The sequence below is a fragment of the Stegostoma tigrinum genome, unplaced genomic scaffold (genome assembly GCF_030684315.1).
Source record: "Stegostoma tigrinum isolate sSteTig4 unplaced genomic scaffold, sSteTig4.hap1 scaffold_49, whole genome shotgun sequence".
Classification (NCBI taxonomy): Eukaryota; Metazoa; Chordata; class Chondrichthyes; order Orectolobiformes; family Stegostomatidae; genus Stegostoma; species Stegostoma tigrinum.
In genome coordinates this window covers 741,398-759,246 of record NW_026728419.1, presented here as the reverse complement: position 1 = coordinate 759,246, position 17,849 = coordinate 741,398, and the positions used below count along the sequence as shown (strand labels likewise).

The 17,849-nt window shown below is 45.4% G+C and overlaps 1 long non-coding RNA gene and 1 other non-coding gene across 6 annotated transcripts; one reads left to right on the top strand and one right to left on the bottom strand.

The window, feature by feature from the left end:
- The first annotated feature begins 1,264 nt into the window (after nucleotides 1–1,264).
- LOC132208629 (U2 spliceosomal RNA) lies at nucleotides 1,265–1,446 on the top strand. The gene has a single exon (XR_009444770.1). It is a non-coding gene; the product is annotated as a U2 spliceosomal RNA (small nuclear RNA).
- Nucleotides 1,447–3,559: 2,113 nt separating this feature from the next.
- Nucleotides 3,560–17,310, bottom strand: LOC132208616 (uncharacterized). 5 transcript variants are annotated; one of them, XR_009444753.1, is made up of 5 exons: nucleotides 17,125–17,310; nucleotides 14,046–14,131; nucleotides 12,024–12,214; nucleotides 11,817–11,929; nucleotides 8,730–8,898 (listed from the first exon to the last, which is right to left on the bottom strand). It is a non-coding gene; the product is annotated as an uncharacterized LOC132208616 (long non-coding RNA). The 5 variants fall into 5 exon arrangements; XR_009444750.1 differs by lacking the exons at nucleotides 8,730–8,898; nucleotides 11,817–11,929 and adding an exon at nucleotides 3,560–5,108; XR_009444752.1 differs by lacking the exon at nucleotides 11,817–11,929.
- Between the last annotated feature and the right edge of the window lie 539 nt (nucleotides 17,311–17,849).

Sequence of the window (17,849 nt, the reverse complement as noted above, 5' to 3'; positions counted from 1 at the left end):
TAGGTCACGTGGAACAGTCCCTCTTCCGCACCTACACAGGCCCCAAACCCCACCTCTTCCTCCGGTACATTGATGACTGTATCGGCGCCGCCTCTTGCTCCCCAGAGGAGCTCGAACAGTTCATCCACTTCACCAACACCTTCCATCCCAACCTTCAGTTCACCTGGGCCATCTCCAGCACATCCCTCACCTTCCTGGACCTCTCAGTCTCCATCTCAGGCAACCAGCTTGTAACTGATGTCCATTTCAAGCCCACCGACTCCCACAGCTACCTAGAATACACCTCCTCCCACCCCCCCTCCTGCAAAAATTCCATCCCCTATTCCCAATTCCTCCGCCTCCGCCGCATCTGCTCCCACGATAAGACATTCCACTCCCGCACATCCCAGATGTCCAAGTTCTTTAAGGACCGCAACTTTCCCCCCACGGTGATCGAGAACGCCCTTGACCGCATCTCCCGCATTTCCCGCGACACATCCCTCACACCTCGCCCCCGCCACAACCGCCCCAAGAGGATCCCCCTCGTTCTCACACACCACCCCACCAACCTCCGGATACAACGCATTATCCTCCGACACTTCTGCCATTTACAATCCGACCCCACCACCCAAGACATTTTTCCATCCTCTCCCCTGTCTGCTTTCCGGAGAGACCACTCTCTCCGTGACTCCCTTGTTCGCTCCACACTGCCCTCCAACCCCACCACACCCGGCACCTTCCCCTGCAACCGCAGGAAATGCTACACTTGTCCCCACACCTCCTCCCTCACCCCCATCCCAGGCCCCAAGATGACATTCCACATTAAGCAGAGGTTCACCTGCACATCTGCCAATGTGGTATACTGCATCCACTGTGCCCGGTGCGGCTTCCTCTACATTGGGGAAACCAAGCGGAGGCTTGGGGACCGCTTTGCAGAACACCTCCGCTCAGTTCGCAACAAACAACTGCACCTCCCAGTCGCAAACCATATCCACTCCCCCTCCCATTCTCTTGATGACATGTCCATCATGGGCCTCCTGCACTGCCACAATGATGCCACCCGAAGGTTGCAGGAACAGCAACTCATATTCCGCCTGGGAACCCTGCAGCCATATGGTATCAATGTGGACTTCACCAGTTTCAAAATCTCCCCTTCCCCTACTGCATCCCTAAACCAGCCCAGTTCATCCCCTCCCCCCACTGCACCACACAACCAGCCCAGCTCCTCCCCCCCACCCACTGCATCCCAAAACCAGTCCAACCTGTCTCTGCCTCCCTAACCGGTATTGCTTCTTGGCCTTTTATGCACTTGATTGTAGTCTATCAGTTCTTATCAGCTTTAATATCTGATGTGTTGTTTACTTAAGGACTCTATGTTGAACAGACTTTTGGAGCAGGGAGTTGGATCAGGGGCTTACTCTGCCCTCTCCATGCATCATCCTGGTTTCCAGGAATGGTTTACTCTCATTAAACCAATTTTAAAAGCAGCTGGACAAAACTTGAAGAAGGGTGTCTCAGCCTAAGATGTTAGACTTCCTGTTCCTTCAGTGCTACTTGGCCTGCTGTGTCCACCCAGCTCTACACCTTGTTAACACACTGGAACCATAGCAGGCCCTTCAGCCCAACAAGTCCACACCAAACCTCAGAGCATCCCAGCCAGACCTATAACTCACCTAAACTACTTCTCCCTAAACACTACAGGCAATTTAACATGGCTAATTCACGTAACCTGCACAGCTTTGGACTGTGGGAGCACTCTGAGGAAACCACACAGACACAGGGAGAATGTGCAAACACCACACAGGCAGCCACCCAAGGCTGGAATCAAACACATGTCCTGGTGCTGCCACCAAAGTGCTTTCTCTCAGTCCTCTCAACCAACCTTCTCCAAATATGCTTGTTCCAAGGTACCTGTTAATCACTCCTTTTCTACATGTTCAGCATTTGCTCTGAATGTTAGTCCCTCATCCCTGGTACATGCTGCATCTTCCCACCAACACCATCCCTGAAAATCCACACGTGGCATCAGAAGTAAAAGAAAATAGCCTGCCAACACGACCTCATTACAAATAGCATTTCAGATGAAGAAAAAATGAAGCTATCGAAGTATTCACTAGTTTTGACTCTGATGGTGATGACTTGGGATGTATTGAACTAGAGATTTTGGAAACACTGTGAACCAGGAAAGGGTATGGTGTATACAAACGCACATTTTTCATTTGAGTGCAAGAGCAACCAATCAAACGTGTGCATGTGACTGCTTTATTTTTCTCAAATCAAGGCCTGTGAGTTTAATCAGATTACCACTTCTCACATTAGCCAGACCAAGAGATATTTGCAAATCTAGCAAAATGAGCCAGAAGTTAAATAAAAATTCTACATCAAGATGCAGAATTGCCTGTCCAAAAAGTGCATTCTTGCTGTCCGAACTCCACAAGCTTTTCAGCACCTGAGATGAGTTCTGATACAATATCTGTCCCTTTCCCTGGCATTTTTGCACTTTGATGTCTGAACTAGAACCTAATGTCTCACAGTGCTCCTGTCTTGCCTGGTGTTTATCGCAGGCATAAGGCAGGCAGCTTAGCATTGTGTTCCCAGCAGTCACTCAAGGGCTGGTTAGCAGCTGTGGCAACAAACAGGTGTTTCGACCGAATGGTCACGTCTGACATTCTCAGGGAAACAGTTCTCAGTCAGTGCAAGGGAGACAGGATTAAGTCAGGAGATTCTGACACAGCATGTCCAAGGAATCATTTGATATCAGCCCAGGGACTTTGACAGTGTCAGTCAGCCATTGGGGCAATCAGGATCAGAGGATCTGTATCACTACAGAACAGAGAGGTGGCCACACTCACTACTAATTACACTCTCAAAATGCTCCAGTAGACTTGTTGAGCCTGAATTATGATCATCAATCCAAGCTGACCCTGTCCATTCCTGCCATTGGAGGTCAGTTTGATGAAATTCTCAAGGTGTTCAGGAGTTTGGGAGGTTCAAGTCCATAGCTCCCTGAAATAGCGACACAAGTGGATAGGATGGTGAAGAATTTCACTTCCATGGTACACAGCATCAGGATCCGGTCAACTTTGATATCTGGCTCAGAAGTGAGATGAGGTTTTTTTTCAAACAATTCAAAGCATGCATTGTTCCTCCGAGAAGAACTGTGGTTCCATTCATGCATTTTTTTTTGTTTCAACCATGAAATGGCCACAGCTTGATCAAAAGTGAAAGTGACCATCAACCAGTTTTAACTGTCGGTTGCCAAATAAATTAAGACAGAGATAAATGTATTTGCAGGAGATTTTTTAAAATTAATTTTTTAAAAAGGCATTATGGGATCTTGATATCCCTGGATAAGAATGGCAGTTTCCTTCCCTAAAAGACATAGGTTTTTCCAACAAGGACAACGGATTTACAGTCATCACTAGATTCTTACTTCAGATTTTTTTAAAAAAATCAAATTCTACCATCTGGAATGGTGGGATTCAAACCTAGGTCCCCAGACCGTTATCTCAGTCTCTGTGGAGTAATGGACAGCAGACTAAATAGAAAATATACAGTAGATATCACACAATGTCTTGGTTTATGTATTCATCATGAGATCCATCATTGCTATGGACAACAGGAAAATATCTGAGGAGACCGCATTTCCCCCCGGACAGAGTCACAATGGTCACGAGGTTTCGTAGCCAATTGGGAAAATGCAATCACGGATTATAGTACAGGACTCATCCCAATCTTTTGTTTAGATTTAAAACTTTTATTTTGTGGATAAAAATCAAAAGGAAAGATTGCATTGTTTCCAATAAACAAATATCTGTTAAAAATTGAAACGTGTCTGTGGAGAGCAATAGAATCTGTAATTGTAAAGGTGCGCAGGCATAACTAACAAATAAAGAGCCATCAAGATCATCATAGAATTCCTACAGTGTGGAAGATGGCCATTCAGTCCATTGAGTCCACACAAACCCTCCAAAGAGCATCCCACCCATTCTCTCAACCTACTCCGTCTCTGCATTTTACACCCGTGACACTATGGGCAATTTAGCATTGTCAATCTACCCAATTTGCACATTTGTTGGACTGTGGGAGGAAACTGGAGCACCTGGAGGAAACCCACGCAGGCAAGGTCTGGGTCGGACACGCTTCGTAAGTTCAGAGTGGACTTGATGGGCTAAATGGTCTGCTTCCACACCGGAGGGATCCTGTGGTCTCCAGAAACAAGCCCAAAAAACATGGTTTGGATATAGCTAACAGCAGAATGAAAACCCAACTTAATAATTACTCAGAAATTTGCTGATAGTTAACCAGTCCTGATGAACCAGGAAATCCCTTTTCACACACCGTGCGGGTGGATAGTCTTTCGTCAGTGTGAATGTGTCGATGTGTCATGATAACATGACTATTTCCAAGCTCTACCTTACAGATACACAACTGGTATTAACATTTTATCCGCAATATCAGTATCTTTAATTGAGCAGGGATCAGTAACATCAGTACAAACAGCCCAAAACCATGGTTCATTTGATAGTGAGAGTGACAGCAAAATCCTTCAACTGTGCTTCTTTGTGAACTCACTAGTGTGTTAACAGTTTGGATGACTGAGTGAATGCTTTCCCACATTTAGAGCAGGTGAATGGTCTTTCCCCAGTGTCACTGAGCTGGTGTAAGGACATTTCAGATGAATCTTCACAGACCACGCACATTTCTCCCCTCTGTGAGTGCTGCTTTTTCCATCATTGTTCAAAATCCTGAGGTAATTGAGTTGTGATTAACAAAGTGACTGTCAGATCTGGATATGTTCCTGTTTGAATTCTCCAACTGTAGACTGAGCTTTCAAACAGAAAGCAAGTGCAGTGAGTGAGGAACCAGAAGAACGCACACAGATTGTGAAACTGAGAAATCCTCTGGACATTTGTGGAGGGATACTTGGGGAATATGCTGGATGATCATTTGAACAAATTCATAAATAAATATCCTCCAGGTAAGGGATCCAGTCAGTGTTTGCACAAAACTCCCGAAAGAGAGGTGGGAGAGCCAGGGAGGAAGGACAGGTATTATATAGATCTGTAACTCAACCCTTCGATCCCTCTGAAAGACTAAGAACAGCGCAGAAGTAAAATTGTGGAAATCTGAAATGAAAACAAAAAATGCGTAGTCAGAGTTGTACAGCACGAAAAAATCCCTTTGGTCCCAGTTGTCCGTACCGATCAGATATCCTAAATTAATCTAATCCCATTTGCAAGCATTTGACCCATATTCCTCTAACCCCTTCCTATTCACATACCCATCCAGATGCCTCTTAAATGTCATAATTGTCGCAGCTTCCACCAGTTCCTCGAGCAGCTCATTCTACACAGGCACCACCAACTTTCCCTTTAAAAAAAAAACTTTCCCTCTCAGCTTAAACTGGCTATTCACCCTATGCCCACCATAATTTTATTCATTGCTATAAGGTCACCTCTCAGCCTTCAATGTTCCAGGGAAAATAGCCGTAGCATATTCAGCCTCTCCCTGCAGCTCAAAATTTCCACCTCCTGCAACATCCTTGTAAATCTTTTCTGCACCCTGCCAAGTTTAACAGCATCATTCCTATAGCAGGGAGACCAGAACTGAACACAATATTCCAAAAGCAGCATAATCAATGTCTTGTTCAGCCTATAACATGACCTCCCAACTCCTACACTCAATGCACTGACCAATAAATGCAAGCAGAGCAAATATCATCTTCACTACCTTCTGTACCTGCCATCCACCTTCAAGGAACTGTGCACCTGCACCCCAAGGAGTCTCTGTTGTGTAACAGTCCCCAGGGCCTCATCATTAACTGTTTAAGTCCTGCCCTGATTTTCATCACCATAATGCAATAGCTCGCATTTATCCAAACTAAACTGATTTCTGTCACTCCTTGGCCCATTGGCCCATCTGATTAAGTTCCCATTGTACTTGGAGGCAAACTTCTTTGCCGTTTACTACAACAATTTGTGTCATCGGCACACTTACTAACCATTCCTCCAATATGCATTCCACGTGATTTGTATCAATGACAAAAAGCGGTGGACCCAGCACCGATCCTTGCAGCACACTGCTGTTCATAGTGCTCCAGACTGAAAAAATAGACAACCCCAACCCCTTACTACGATCCTGTCTTCTCCCTTCATGCCAATTTTGTTTGAAATAGCTAACTCTCCCTGGATTCCATTTGATCTAATCTTGCTAACCAGTCTATCATGTGGAGCTTTGGTGAATGCCTTGCTGAAGTCCATATAGACAATGTCCATTGCTTTGGCTTCTTCAATCTTCTTTGTCAATTCTTCAAAAAACTCAGTCAAGTTAGTGAGACAAGATTTCCCACTCACAAAGCCATGTCTACCATCCCTAATCAGTCTTTGCTTCTCTAAACACATGCAAATCCTCTCCCTCAGAATCCCCTCCAGCAATTTACCCACCACTGACATCAGGCTCAACGGTCGATAGTCCTCTGGCTTTTCCTTAAAGAATGGCACCACATTAGCCACCCAGACTTCTGGCACCTCACTAGTGTCAGTGATACAAATACCTCAGCAAGGGGGCCAGCAATTACTTCCCCAGCTTCTCCCAGAGTTTGTGGGTAACACCTGATCAGGTGCCAAGGACCTATCCACCTTTATGCAGTTTAAGACGTCCAGCACCTAGACCACTGTAATATGGACACTTCTGACGACTCATTATTTATGTCTCCAAGCTCTCTAGCTTCCATATCCTTCTCTGCAGTAAATAGGCATGTGAAATACTTTTTTACTATCTCAGCCTCATGCCTTTTTTAAAATGTGTCTTTCTCCTCTCATCTTACACATATGTCCCCTTGTCTTGAAATCCCCCAACCTAGGGAAAAAAGCCCTTAATATTCACATGATCTGTGCCCTCATGATTTTATAAGCCTCTGTAAGGTCAACCCTTAACATCCTATGCTCCAGTGAGAAAAGTCCTAGATTTGGCAGTCTATTTTAATAATCGAGCCCTCCATTCCTGGTAACATCCCAGCAAATCTTTTCTGAACTGTCTCCAGTTTAATAATAACATCCTTCATGTAACAGGGCGACCAGAACTGCACACAATACCTCAAATGAAGCTTCACCATGTACTGTACAATCTCAACATAACATCCCAACTCCGAGACTCCAAAGGTTGAGTAATGAAGGCAAGTGTGCGAAACAACTTGGTAACCACCCTGTCTACCTATCTCCATAAACTTCAAAGTAGTATCTACCTGAATCTCCGCATTTCTCTGCTCCACAACTCTACCCTGGGTGCAAACATCAATTGTTTAAGTCCTACACTTTACCAAAACACAATATCTCACATTTATTAACTTTTCAAGGCATGATCAAGAGGGCGGTGGACAAATGGCAGGGGGATTGGATCAGATTTGCAGCACCTCTGGAATGAGAGTGAAGCTTTTGACAGAGTTCCACATGGTAGACTGATGAGTAAAGTTAGATCACATGTGATTCAGGAAGAGCTTGCTAATTGGAAGCAAAATTGTGCTTTCCTCTAATACAGTCCTTTTGATAACAAAGTGTGGAGCTGGATGAACACAGCAGGCCAAGCAGCATCTCAAGAGCTCAAAAGCTGACGTTTCGGGCCTAGACCCTTCATCAGATCCCATTTTTATTCTTCCACTTGATGGTGGCACTTGCAATTTCCTGGGATTCAAGCTCCAGAATTTCTTGGTAAACCACTTCATCTCTATGCTCAATGTTTTTTGTAGAAAAGTGAGGTAATCATGAGTCATATATTTTAATATCTCATTTTCTGAAATGGCTTGAAATATTGTTTGGCATCTTCCTATGTGAAGCGTCTCGGAGGTCTACAGTCCAGAAAAAGGCTTTGGGGCCCATCCAGCCTGTGCCAGTTAAAAACCATCACCTAACTATTCTAAGCTAATTTTCCAGCACTTGGCCCATAGACCTGTCTGCGTTGGCATCACAAGTGGGCATCTGAATATGTCTTAAACGCTATGAGGATCTCTGTGCCCACCACCCTCACAGACAGTGAGGCTCAGTGCCATTGTCACAGCATGATGACATCACAGACAGGAAAGACGAGCTGAGTCTGTGCAAACCAAAGATCCCCCACACACTGTGAAGGACGGGATGGTCCCTGATAGGGGGAAGAAGAGATTTAACAGAATGGTTTGTAGGAAGAGGGTTTTTAGTTGCATGGTTAGTGCTTGTTTTTTAACATTATTCTTTCATGTGACCTGGGCATTGTTCGTACATATTGAGAATATCCATCTAAAATAGACGGACTCTCCTTCTCAACCTCTCCCTTCACCCACGGTGTGGTTATCTTCGGGTTAAACCAGCCCTATGGTCAGGTAGGACAATGGTGACTTTACCTTTGGCACAGTGATGCCACTGTGCCTCGGTGGTGTAGAGGGGAATGTTGCATGTGGTGGATGGGACACGACTCTGTCACACTGCTTCACCTGGAGGATGTTCACTTTTTCTAATAGTGTTGGGGCTGTACTCATGCAAGGAAGTGGAAAATGTTCCAACACAATCCAGACGAGTGCCTTATAGACAGCAAACAGTCATTGAGGAATCAGGTGATGGGGAAACGGAGATTGTTCTCCTTGTAACAAAGGGTTTTGTGGCGACCTTTGATAGAGGTGTTGGCAAAAGAAACACTTTAGGATGATAAAATGTACACATGACTGATCATAAAAAAGATTACAGGACACACTGAAAATTTCAGAGATGATCTATTGAGAGAATGGGGTGATTTAAGAGAGAAATTTTACACGGTAAATGGGAAATGAGCAGGAACACAACACTCTCACACAATGCGAATATCCAGGTGCTGATGAATTGAGTAATTCTGTCAGAGTTTGTTGTTACAATTATTGAGTTCCCCACCTGAAAGTCCACTTCTATTATCCTGTAACACAAATTCATGAAATCCATCACTGTCAGTCCGGGTAGAATTTCACAACATCCCCTCATCCTGGCCGAGGATAACTGTGCATTGTCCCTATTACACATTATCCCTTGTGGAGGTCAGTCGTCGATTCAGGGAGAAATCTATTTGGGTTTCTAGGAGTTTCCACCTTGGGACTTCATGCCACTGACCAGAACTGTAGGTCTTTGACATATGGCAAAGAACGGCCATGATTTAGAGAGATGCAGATGACAGGATTCACTTCCTTTTCTGCTGCTGCACTGCCACATCAATGAGACATTGGGCTGGAAAAGCTAACAGCTTGATGAACAAGTTGTCTCGATTCTGAACAATGGACTGCAAGCTTCTCCCAGTCATTCAAAAGAATGCCCCTTAAAAAGATAGCAATTATGTACGTGTCGTCTTGCCCAGTGCTCCCAACAAAAAGATTAGAAGAATGAGGGAGGATCTCATGAAGGGATAACAGTCAAGTTCCATGAGGGTTACAGTTTATGGAGAGATATTGATAAATGGGTGACAAGTTGGCAAATGGAGAATAAATGTGGGAAATTATGAAGTTTATTCTTGAGGAGACGACCAAAGAACAGTGTTATTAAAAAGGTAAAAACTGTGGAAAACTGCATCACAGAGGGACTCAGGAATAATTGTGCAGGAAATGCAAAGCGTGCACACAGTTGCAACAGGAAATCAGGAAGGGCAAAGGGATGTTATCCCTTATGTCAAGATGTTTGCAGTATAGGAGTTTGGAATACATGTCTTAGGGCAAATGTACAAATTGTTGTTAAGACCACATCTGGAGGAATGTGAGCAGTTTTGGTCCATTTCAGCAAATATATCACTTCATTGGAGGTATTTCAGAGAAGATGAACTAGGATGATCACCAGTTTGGAGGGATTATCTTTTAAGCTAAGACTAAACAGGTTTGGAATCTACTAACTAGATTTTAGAAGAATGAGAGATGATCCAATTAAAAATATAGGATTCTTAAGGGAGTTGACAGCATAAATGCTGAGGGGATATTTCCGATTGTGGGAGCAGATTCTTGATAAGGCAGAGAATGGAGGGCTCTCTTTTGGAATCATCAAATTTAAGGCAACACTGACATGGGTAAGGGGTTTCAGTCACAAATGAGCTGGAGTGAGGTGGAGAGAAGGAGCATTTTAGAGGTTGAAATTTCTGGCATGTGATTGAGAAGATGTATGGTAAAATGTTCACGTTGAGGGGAGATATGAGAGCATTATTGAGAAGGGTGCAGTTCAGCCTCAGACAGTTCCCAGCGAGAGGGATGGACTCAGTACAGTAGTAAGAAAAAATAATTTGTAATAACAACTGAAGGCAATGTGTTTAATTTTCACAAAGTGTTATTGGAGGAAATTTCAGCTAATCACGTAGTGGAATCATGACAAGCAGTTTTATAATTGAGTAACAGTGGAGCAAAGGAGAGAGATGGAGGGGAGTTAGATCTGAATATTGTAGTATACGTGCAAAACCTAACATGGTGCTTGTGGAAGATCTCACCTCCTGGCGGTATGTCAGTGAGAAACAGCATGAGCCAAGGACAGATCCTTGAGGGACATCAACTACATGGATTTCAGACAGGAAAGAGAGAGATGGAGTGGGATTTTCCAACGACAGTGAGGTCAAATATTGGTTTTAAACAGAACAGGTGAGAAGGACCTAACCAGAAAAGAGAAGTAGACAGAACAAGTGACAATATCTAAACTGGCATGGGGGCAGAGGCAAGGAGGAGGAGGAGCAGGAGGAGAAATAAGAGAGAGTTAGAATGTTTGTAGTTTAGCGACAATAGGGCAAAGGATTAAGACAAACTCTGTTAAGGCTTACATGAGACTGGAGAAAGATTAGGACTAAAACGATGAGCAACGTGCAAGGCAATTTAGTTTGGTGGGCGAGTGGAAGAGAGGGAAGCAGCAAAGGCATCCGATTTGGATTGTCGCAATCTCAGTGAGATGGAGTTTCCATATGACTCCCTCACTTTTGGTTGGAGGGGAGGATTGAAGAGACAGGATGATGGACAACGGTTTGCAAAGAAACAATGCCTGTGTTAGAGATATTCAAAAATGAGTGAACAAACCTGATGAATTAACTTTTATCCAGAATATTAAAATGTACAACAGAAGTCTGGGTTTGAATTCCATCTTAGCAGATGGTGGAATTTGAATTCAATAAAAAAACTGGAATTAAGAATCAACTGGTTGCCATGGAACCATTGCTAATGGCAGAAAAAGAAAAAAATCTAATGTCCATCAGGGAAAAAAATTTGCCAACCTCAGCAAGCCACTCAGTTGCAAGTGACTGTAAAGTCTCAAAGGAATGAAGCTGGGTGGACCACTCGGCATCTACCAAGGCACGAGGAAAGACAACTGCAGAATCAGCCCTGTCGACTCCATAAATTCCTCCTTACTAATATCTCGGGGCGAGTGGCAAAATTTGGAGAGGTGGCTCCAAGACTAGTCAAGAAACAGCTTCATTTGCATAGAATCTACCTTACAGACAAGTGACACACGCCACCACTGTCCTGAGTGAAGGCCTGTCCCAGGAGCAGGACGGACGTGGCAGCACAGTGCTATTCTGATCGCGGGAACGGACCTGGGAGTACTTGACATTGACTCTTACGCCTGGAAGTCTCATGGCTCCTGCTGAATGCCATGGACCATCCTCCCTCAGTTGATAAAATCGGCAGCAGTATTATCGCTAGATTATTTATCCAGAGACCCAGATAACATTCTGGGGACCTGGGTTCGAATCCTGCCACGGCAAATGGTGAAATTTGAATTAAATAATGATCTGGAATTAATAGTCAAATGATGACCATGAAACCATTGCTGATTATTCAGGTTCACTTATGTCCTTTCGGGAAGGAAATCTGCCATCCTTACCTGGTCTGCATGACATGCAACTCCAAACCCACAGCAATGTGGTTGACTCTTAACTGCCTTTGGGGCAATGAGGGATGGGCAATAAATGTTGGTCCAGCCAGTGATTTCCACATCTGAAGAGTGAATTTTAATTTTAAAAAAAAAAACTACATGTCGAATAGCACTTGGAGAAACAGTGTGAGTGTGAATGGCACTAAATGTACTCACTGTCGACCATCAGGAGTAGTTCAGCATCAGGATTACCAATCAAGCTCATCAAAGCTGCTTGGCTGGGACTGCAGCAGGTGCTGACACAACCAACAGAAGGGAAAAACATAGCAGATCTCATTGTCACGAATTTCCCAGCTGCAGATGCATCTGTCCCTGTCAGGATTGATAACAGCGACTACCGCACAGTCCTGTGGAGACAAAGATTCATCTTAAACTTGAGAATACCCTCCATTGTGTTGAGTGGCATGAACTTTGGCTAAAACGGACAGACTTGGAACAGATACAGGAACTCAAAACCAGACATTTATGAGGCTTTGTGGGACGTCAACAGCAGCAGAACTTACTCCGGCACAATCTGTATCCTCATGGGCCAGCATATTGTGCACTCAAACATTACCATTGATCCAGGGGAACCACACTGATTGAATGGAGAGTATAGGAGGGCATGCCAAGAGCAGCACAAGGCATAGCTAAAAATAAGCTGCCAACCTGGTAAAACTTCCCAACAGGACTATCTGCATGCCAAATAGCATAAGCAGCAAGAATTAGAGCTAAGCCACCCCATAACCAATAGATCAGATCTAAGCTCTGCAGTTCTGCCAAACCCAGTCGTGAATGGTGATGAACACTTAAACAAGTCACTGGAGGAAGCATGCCAAAAATCCCCATCCTCACTGACAGAAGAGCCCAACCTATCCATGCAAAAGACAAGACTGCAGCAATCTTCAGCCAGAAGTGCCAACTGGATGCTCCATCTCAGCCTTCTCCAGAGGTCCCCTACATCAGAGATGTGAGTTTTCATCCAATTTGATTCATTTCAAATAATATTAATAAATGGATGAATACTGCAAAGGTTACAGGCCCTGGCAACACGCTGGCAATAGTACCGATGACTAGTGCTCCAGAGCTTGCTAGCCTCCAAGCCAAACTGTTTCAAGTCCTGCTACAGCACTGGCATCTACTGATAATTTGGAAAACTGCCCAGGTCTGTTCAGGACAAAAACACAGCAAATCCAACCCAACCAGTTTCCCCTCAAGCAGTCCACTCTCTATCATCAGTAAAGTGATGGAAGGTGTCGTCAACAGCACTATGAAGCAGCACTTACTCAGCAGTAACCTGCTCAGTGACACCCAGTTTGGGCCACGGCAGGCACTCAGTTCCTGATCTTATTACAGACTTGATCCACAAATTCACAAACAGCTGAATTCCTGAGGTGAGGTGAGGGTAACTGCAGAGTTCTGTACAAAAACCACTTATTTCCACTTCAGTGGCAATGACCTGACAATGACACCTTTGTTTCAGATCATCTGCTGAACCTCTCATCTATTCCTGTGTTAGCTCTAGACGTAACTATCCAAACGCACTGCTAGTCGGCCTCCCACATTCAATGTCCCTATAACCTCAAGAATATTTAAAATTCTGCTGCACACAAGTTAATTTGCACCAAGACCTGTTCATCCATCACTGCTGTGCTCCCTGACCCACAAAGGCTCCTATTTATAAGCAACAATTTAAAATTCCCACCCTTGATTTAATTCCTGGCTGTGATGAGCCCTATCTCCCTGCACCACACAACCTTCAAGTTGAGGGTGCATCCATGAGGATCAATGGTCGGCACAACATTGTGGGCTGAAGGGCCTGTTCTGTGCTGTACTGTTCTATGTTCTATTTCAACAACTCATTTAGTTTCCGACTCCAACAGTGTGTTTAATCATGGCTTCACTACTGGAGGCTGTTTCTACACTTGCCAGGCAACATGGTCTGGAATTCCCATGATAAACCTCTTAGGTTTGCTTTCCTTCTTTAAGATAGTCAGGAAAACCTGCAAATTTGGTAACTTTTTGGTCACCTGACCTAATATGGCCTTACGTCAAAAGTTTCGTGATAATATTTTTAATCAAATTGTAAAACATGATAAAAATACAAGTTGTTTGTTGACTTGGACATACACCATCAGCTCTTCAGTATCGCTAGATGAACAATCTGTAATTTCTCAAATGGCCGCATTGTGGGAGTACCTTCAGCATACAAAATGCAGCAGGACACGAAAGTTAAACATCATCTTCTCCACAGGTAACAGGGCTTTGGCAACGATCGCTGGTATCTGTGGAAGGAGAAACAGAGCAAATGTCGCAGAAGTGCAAACTGAATGACATAGAATAAAAATGCTGTAGAATTTGGTGGTCTGGAATGGAAGAAAAATGCACTCTCTTTCTGGGAAAATATTTCCTGACTGTGAAAGATACCATTCAAAAATTAATCTGGTAAGAGGGCAGCATATGGTGAGGGGGTGGGGAGCAGTGGAAAATTTATTCACAAAAAAGGTACAAGGAGGTAACAGTAAAATGCTACAGAGATCAAATATATCCATCATTAGAGATTGAAGAGATTAGACACTGACAAAGGTGATCAGGAAGCACAGAAGTGAGCAAGAGCAGTGCGAGCTGCTATTATCCCACACTCTGGGAAAGAAATCTACAAGAAACAAACATTTCTCTTGGATAAGAGATAATAGGAACTGTAGATGCTGGAGAATCCGAGATAACAAGTTGTGGAGCTGGATGAACACAGCAGGCCAAGGAGCAGGAAAGCTGACGTTTTGGGCCTAGACCCTTCATCAGAAATGGGGTAGGGGAAGAGGTTTCTGAACTAAATAGGGAGACGGGGGAGACAGATCGAAGATGGAGGGAGAAGATATGTGGAGAGGAGACAGACAAGTCAAAGATGCCAGCATGGAGCAGGTAAAGGTGAGCATAGGTGGGGAGGTAGTGAGGTGATAGGTCAGTTTAGGGAGGACAGACAGGTCAGGGGGGTGGGATGAGGTTAGTAGGCAGGAAATGGGGGTGCGGCTTGAGGTGGGAGGAGGGGATAGGAGAGAGGAAGAACAGGTTAGGGAGGTAGGGACAACCTGGCCAAGTTTTGGGATGTAGTTGGGGGAGGGGAGATTTTGAAGCTTGTGAAGTCCACATTGATACGTTTTGGGCTGCAGGGTTCCCACGGAGAATACGAGTTGCTGTTCCTGCAACCCTTGGGTGGCATCGTTGTGGCACTGCAGGTGGCCCAGGATAGGCATTTCGTCTGAGGAATGGGACGGGGAGTTGAAATGGTTCACGACTGGGAGGTGCAGTTGTTTGTTGTGAACCGAGTGTAAGTGTTCTGCAAAGCAGTCCCCAAGCCTCCGCTTGGTTTCCCCAATGTAGAGGAGGCCACAACGGGTACAGGGGGTGCAGTAAACCACATTAGCAGATGTGCACATGAACATTTGCTTGATGTAGAACGTTTTCTTAGGGCCTGGGATGGGGGTGAGGGAGGTGGTGTGGGGGCAAGTGTAGCACTTCCTGCGGTTGCAGGGAAGTGTGCCAGGTGTAGTGGGGCTGGAGGGGAGTGCAGAGCCACGGGAGTCATGGAGAGAGTGGTCCCTCCGGAAAACAGGCAAGGGTGGGGAGGCGAAAATGTCTTCGGTGTTGGGGTCGGATTGTTGATGGCGGAAATGTCTGAGGATGATGCGTTGGATCCGGTGATTGGTGGGGTGGTACGTGAGGATGAGGGAGATTCTTTTTTGGTTGTTATTGCAAGGACGGTGTACGAGGGAGGAGTTGTGGAAAAATGCAGGAGACACGGTCAAGGGCATTCTCGATCACTGCGGGGGGGGTGGTGCGGGAGGAAAGAGGTGGGTGGTGGCGTTGCGGTCCTTGAAAAGGAAGGACATCAGATGTACGGGAGTGGAATCCTGGGAGCAGATGCGGCGGAAGTGAATGAATTGGGAATAGGAGATGGCATTTTTTGAGGGCGGTGGGTGGGAGGAGGTGTATTCTAGGTAGCTGAGAGAGTTGGTGGGTTTGAAATGGATATTGGTTTCCAGACAGTTGCCCAACATGGAAACAGAAGTCCAGGAAGGTGAGAAAGGTGTTAGGAGATGGCCCAGGTGAACTTAACGTTGGGGTGGTAGGTGTTGGTGAAGTGGATGAACTGTTCGAGCTCCTCATGGGAGCAGGAGGCAGCACCGATACAGTCATCTATGTACCGGAGGAAGAGGTGGGGTTTAGGGCCAGTGTATGTATGGAAGATGGTTTGTTCCGACAAAGAGGCAGACATAGCTTGGGCCCATGCAGGTACCCATGGCCACCCCCTTTGTCTGTAGGATGTGGGAGGAGTTGATAGAGAAGTTGTTGAGGGTGAGGACGAGTTCACCTAAGCGCATAATAGGGTCAGTGGAGGGGACCTGGTCAGACCTGCAGGACAGGAAATAGCATAGGGTTTTTAGACCATCTGTATGGGGAAATGCAGGTGCTAATGTGGTGTACTGCATCCGCTGTACCCATTGCGGCCTCCTCTACATCGGGGAAACCAAGCAGAGGCTTAGGGACCGCTTTACAGAACACCTACGCTCAGTTCACAATAAACAACTGCTCATCCCCACCTCCCTAACCTGTTCTTCCTCTCACCTATCCCCTCCTCAAGCTGCACCCCCATTTCCTACCTGCTAACCTCATCCCACCCCTTTGACCTGTTGGTCCTCCCTGGACTGACCTATTCCCTCCACACCTACACTCACCTTTACCTGCTCCATCTGCACCTCTTTAACTTGTCTGTCTCCTCTCCACCCGCCTCCCCCTCTCTCTCTCTATTTATTTCAGAATCCCCTTCCCCTCCCCCATTTCTGAAGGGTCTGGGACCGAAAAGGTCAGCTTTCCTGTCCCTCTGATGCTGCCTGTCCTGCTGTGTTCCTCCAGCTCCACACCTTGTGCTCTTTCTACCAGAGGCGGATGCGCATGCGCCCAACTTTACCTCGGCCCTTTTAAAGTTTCAAAGCTGCCGCGCATGCGCCCCGCGGTTCATTGCCCCCAATAAAGATGGTGACAGTCACACAGACCTATCACGATCTGAGGCATTGATTTGTTTTCTGCAAACGTGAGTCTGGGAGTTTCAAATATATGTTTTCCGACGTGCACGAAGTGTTTGTGAAATTTCCAAACCCATACGAATATCACTTCCCGTGATAATGGGAACTGCAGATGCTGGAGAATCCAAGATTAAAAAAATCACTTCCCTCCCGCTTTCTGCCATTTTGCTTTCTTTACCGTGTCCTGCTCTTACCTCAATTGCACAAATCTTGGTCTCAGCGAAGGATCTAGGCCCGAAACATCAGCTTTCCTGCTCGCCTGATGCTGCTTGACCTGCTGTGTTCATCCAGCTACACACCGTGTCATCTCAGATGCTCCAGCATCTGCTGTTCCTGTTGTCTCAGCGACTCTGAACTGCAAGCGTGGGTGATCACGTGGTTTTCACTAATCCCGCCCTCCCTTCATTCCGATTGGGCGACATCCGCCCGCTCGTTACGTCACACCTGTGCTCCTATTGGTCGCGCACTGACATCAATCACCCAGACTCCATTGTGAGCTGGAGCATGCGCAGTGCTTTGTGTTGGCATTGTGAGAAGCTAATGATCGTCATCACAATGTTGTATTTTGAGACAAATGAGACTGAGAACTGGATGAGAAAGATTGTTACATTAGCGATCCTGGGGTTTTAATAAGTCGCTCTGAGGAAGGGGCACTGCACCCGAAACGTTAACTCTGTCTTTTTACCTTCACAGATACTGCCAGATCTGCTGAGCTTTTCCAGCAACTTTGTTTTTGTTCCTGATTGACAACATCCCAGTTCTTTTGTTATTTTTTAATAAGTCGCGATTGGAAAGGCTTCCAGCAGCTCAAAGCTAAAGATACTCTTGATACCGCTCTGTCAGCGAATAGAGAAATGGCGATGAAGTAAAGGTAATAAATACAGATATAACAGTCCTCAGGTAAGATGTAAAGAGAGTA